General features: G+C 24.9%; 1 pseudogene; it reads right to left on the bottom strand.

The window, feature by feature from the left end:
* Positions 1-1,195: 1,195 nt before the first annotated feature.
* Positions 1,196-3,703, bottom strand: LOC143221309 (BBSome complex member BBS5-like; annotated as a pseudogene).
* Positions 3,704-5,616: the final 1,913 nt, after the last annotated feature.

Raw genomic sequence — 5,616 nt, 5'->3', positions numbered from 1 at the left:
TTTTTTTAATTTCAACAGAAATGGCATTATTTCTTTTTGAAGTATAAACTATTGAATATAAAAAAAATTATAATTGTGCTTGTCCGTACTGTTTATCGATACGAACTTTTCCCTCAATTATGTTTTAATACTGTAAAATTTTTATTTTTTACAAGAGATAAACGTATTTAGTCGTAATATTCAAAATATTGTATCATTTTTTCTTCATTGGAACTGTTTTTGTATTTCAGTTTTGTATTTTATATTTTTATAAAACATAATTCTTTTATAATATTTTAATAGTTTTTAACGTTAATTTTGCAAGCTTTGAATTTTAGCAATTCTTTATGATAATACTTATATCAAAAACATTTATCTTGATCACTGAAACAAAGGCTAGACAAAGTTCTTGTTTATATATCCATTTTACTCAGTTCTGTGTACATATTCTAATAAACTCAAAATGTACACATTATATATTTTTCAAATTGTCATACTTGATTTATTAAGCATAAGAAAAAAAAAGTAAAAGATAGTCAACCATTTTGCATATTCCTCATATTTTATAAAATGCGTGTCAAAATAAGGATAGATTCAAGCAATAATGACATGTATAATAGTATACACCAATAATAGGCTTTTAAATTTGTTCTTTACGAATATTTTTTTTAATCAGCGATTAATGTAATTATTATACAATCAGGCAGTGATATTAATGTGAATCAGCTAATGATACAAATATCAGAATATGAACAAGAAAGGCGCTGCAATACAATTGATTATAAAATGAGGTTTTGTGGGCATTGTAATACTATAACTGATATAAAAGAAGCTAATTTCTGTGGAAAGTAAGTATATTTAAAAAATGATTTATAAATCGTACAAAAAATTTAGTAATTAGTAATGCATTTATAATTATCAATTTTTTTGAAAGCAATGGTCAATATATTGTGGCAGGATCAGATGATGGTTCATTTTTTACTTGGGATCGTAATACCACAAATATTGTGTGTATTCTTAGAGACGAACGTATTGTAAACTACCTTCAACCTCATCCAACTAGCTACCAGTTTACTAGCTACCAGGGGCATTGATCCAGTAGTTAGATTATGGAGTCCTTTACCTGAAGTATGTTTAATAATTATTTTCAATTATTCTTTAAATTTTGTATTAGAAATAATATTTATGTGACACTTCAAGTTTGTCAATGTATCAATTAAGCTTGATGCACAAGTTCCCATAAACTTCGAAGTGTACTGGTTTCTCGAGGTTCTTCTGTTGCAAGACCTAGATAAATTGAAGAACTAAGTTTTTTTTATTGGATCCCTGAGAAAAATAATAGCCAAATACATTTGAGATTTCAGTTTGATTGTCTTGCATCTCAGAATGTTGTTCCACATTTGATTGCTGTAATGGAGCCTGTAATATTGATGAATAATTATTAACAAATATATTTATTTATTGAATAAATCTGTTTAGAATTAATATTAATATAATATTACTTGATGTTCAAACATATAATCAATATCAAAAATAGGAAAATTTTTCAAATGCTTTTAATAAATACGCGATCACTACGCGACGCTGTCATCTCCAACCGCGATCACCTGGACAGGCGGGCCCTCACCCATCTTCCCGCGGTCCGACCTGACGGCCGGCTGATAACGGGACGGGGACTGTCCTGCCCCAACCGGCAGAGCTACCTCACCGGTCACACTTGACCGACAGGTGCGCGACAAACCTGCATGAATTGATATGTTGAATTGATAATTCATATCAGAAAACCATACCAAACGTATATTTGTCACAATAAAAGTTCCAATATTTCTCTAATACGATATAAATTTTAATAATAAACTTTTTAAATGCAATATAAGTTACTAGAAATGATAATGAAGTCAACCTGTTCTAATGATAAATTCCAAATATCCTGCAATGTTGAATGGACTGTTTATTGCGGTAGTAAAGTTAATTGTTTATCATTAATTATTCCACTCCTTAATTTTATTTCTCGATTAATTTTAGACGAGATATATGCTCTATAATATTTAAATCACAGTTTATGGCTTTTTTTTTTTTTTTTACATGTTACAAATTACATTAAGTTTCAAGTTGCAAACAATCATAATTGAAATAATAAATTTTTATTAGTTCCAACATTCGTTTTATATTTATTTATTTTGTCATCTCGTAACAATTAAATGAAATGACAATTTTTGGAATAAAATAAAAATATGAAATTAATTCATTTTTTATTAACTATTTTGTTCATGTATAACTTTTATATATAATATATTTAATATTAATAATTATTTACAAAAAAAAATTAAAATTTTGAAATGAAAATATACTTTCATGATTATCTTATGTTTGTTATGTAATCAAATAAAACACTAATTTAAAAATTATTAAAGGAAATTAAAGAAAAAAAATATAACGTTATAGACAAATTCAAACCTTTCGAAACTGTATAAAAATAATATCGTTATCGTAATATATGGCTAATAAATAATTATAAAAATGTTTTCATCTTGTGCCTTAAACGTATAATAAAATAAATCTAATTAAAGTATAAATTAAATTAGAAAATTAAAGTAGAACTGAAAAGATGTAATATGTAATAATAATCATGTAGAATATTTTGTTTCAGTGTTACATATCTTTTTATTATCAGAGCTAAGTTATGCAAAAACAATGCTTTTATAATTTTTAATAAATCCTACAAACTATAAAAGAAATGGATAATTTAAAAATAAATATAAATGTGACCCTTAAAAAAAAATCTTTTATGCGAATCTACTTATAGATATTTATTTTATATATTATCATTTGAAATTAGAAATAAAAAATCAATAAATTGTTGAAACATATAAGGAAATCAAGAATATTTTATTGGTGTATAAAAACATACCTGTATACACCAATAACAGATGTATAACGTTTTGTACTTTTTAAATCTTGATTTGTAAATAGAAATCGTATCTACAATTTCGGAAGGAAGCTAAAATATGTAGAGCTTGCAAATGTTTTCCTTGCAATTGCAAAACTAATATCCTTTTGTTATTTATATATTAAAAATACAAACTTATAATTTATGAATTATAATAACACTATGTAGACTTTTACTATTCACTGTTATAAAGGTGTTATATCCAATAGGTACAGAAAAATTTATTTATCAGATTTATCATCCTTATGTCAAATTATTACAAACGTTTTAAAAGTTTTATGCAATATTATTAATTATATATATTTTTAAAATACATGATTATAATAGAGAACATTGAATTATTTTATTTGATTCATACTTAGGTTGATTCTGGGAAGAAGTAAAGAATGCTATATAATTCTGAGATTTGTTATTATAAGTCTTCCATTATCACCTGCATTTTCTTTTGTATCTTCTATTAAATCAAGTTTATCAATAGTAAATTCTCCCAATTGTGGTTGCATATGACTAATAGAAATTGAAAAACAATTTATAAATATTGACTTGTTATTAATTCTTCGGATCATTTTATATAAAATGCAAAAATATACTTACTATCATACTGTTTATCTCAATTGTACACCTGTTGAAATTCTTTATATGTTATTCTTAATTTACAATTTAATACAATTTATATATTTAGTACTGTTCTTGTATTTATATAATGTGAATTAAGATTAAACAAACGAAATGAGAAATATTACGTATAAGAAACATCGAATCGAACTTCATTATCTTGCACATTTTAAATATACTGGCTAAAAATATAACGGTATATTGTAGAATTCAGCTATTATGAAAATCAATATTGTTACCATACCTACGAAAGTGTAACAATTATACTGACATTTTACGATCTAAAATATTTACAGACTTGAGAATGAAGTTTACTTTCAAGAATACTTTTCATAATTGAATGTATTCTAGTATTCGATGTGAACCGTAAAATAAATAAAAAATTGATAAGAGTAACAGAATAGGTACGTATATTTAATGTAGCATAACGATGATCAAGTAAAATGCTCTGTTTTTAATTCAATTTAGTTTCTTTTTTCTTTAAAATACGAATACTAAGCAACCCGCCCTATAATACATCCATTGTCATTTATAAGTGCCATTCTCCATTTCTAGTCCTTTTCCCTTACTTTCCTGCATAAAAGTAGGGGAACATTCTGCACGCCTGGCAGCTTTGAATCCCAAGCTTAAATGACCGCAAAAATACATAACATATAACATTTGAAAGTAAATTGTCACCAGATTTTAGTAAACGTATTTTAAACAATGCTACAATTCCATTATGAAATAGAAAAGAAAAATAATACGGATATAATAATATTGGTTAATAATGACATTAATAGCAAACAATACTTTCTATCTTAAGTACTACAAAAAATTAACAACTGAAAATAATATGTGGTATTTCTAGTTCACTTTCGAACAAGAGTGAGAAGTATATTGGTAAGTAAATATATAACCTTATATCGTAAATTGTTTACAATGTAACAATAATTTTACGTTGTTTGTTTAAAAGTTTAATAAAACTGTTTTTCACATTTCAAGCTACATGATATTTATAGGCGAAAACAGTACATTCTACCAGGTTCATAAAAAGTACTTATAATTATAAACTCTAATGTTATATTCAATCAAATTATAGACTACAAAGTTTATGGTGTTTATTTTAATTTATTTTAAAATTAACGTAATATGGATATCTTTAAATTACACGTAAAATTTATATTAGTAATAAGATATTCGGGATCACTATTTTATTGTTAAAGTATGAGACGATTTATTTACCTCGTATAAGAAATTATTGTAGACAAAAGTTACATTAAAATTTTAAAATAGCTTAATATTATAACTTAATTACATACTTGTATAAATATTCATTTATTTTAATATTAAATTATGTTTACAGTTTTCAATAAACTAACATATGTAAAAAATGAAGCGAGCACGTATAAAGGCTATGGTAACAGTTCCAACTGGAGAAAAGCAACGCATGATGTGCCTGTTAGTGAAATTGCTAACCCAACTGAGCTTAGTGAGAAAAATAAAAATTGCACATGGATAATCAATGTAATGAGTATAAAGGTGATTTTACACAAAATTCTGAGAAATTTAAGAAAGAGATTGTACAACCATCAGAAATTTCAAATACAACACAAATTAGTAAGTATTATATTCGAATTAAAAAATTCTATGCAAATATAAATGAAAAATTACAAATGAAGTTAATAGAAAAAGTAGATCTAGATTATCTAGGTAAACTTAATATTGTCCACAATTTATGGAATTTATTAATGTTTCAAATTTGATTCGGGTTAAGTGTATTTAGTTTATTTCTTAATTAAATCTCGCATATAGGTTGTAATAAATACGAGGTTTATGTAGATAATTCTAAGTCTATCCTTTCTACTAATTTTAGCCATATTATACATATATATTGACCCATTCGAAGTTTTCCATGTAATTATCTCCTAAATTGTAGTTCGTTTCAGAAAATGTTTGAGTAAAATATAAATAGAATAGAGGAAGGATATAAAAGTTATTCTGTAATATTTATTCTACATATAAATTGAAAAATGGTATTAGGTTTTATTATTAAAAAAAGATAATTATCATAGAGATTTATTATAGATTAT

This window comes from Lasioglossum baleicum, unplaced genomic scaffold (genome assembly GCF_051020765.1).
Source record: "Lasioglossum baleicum unplaced genomic scaffold, iyLasBale1 scaffold2209, whole genome shotgun sequence".
In the NCBI taxonomy this organism is placed as follows: Eukaryota; Metazoa; Arthropoda; class Insecta; order Hymenoptera; family Halictidae; genus Lasioglossum; species Lasioglossum baleicum.
Note: the sequence above shows the minus strand (reverse complement) of the source record. Positions and strands in the feature narration are given on the sequence as shown.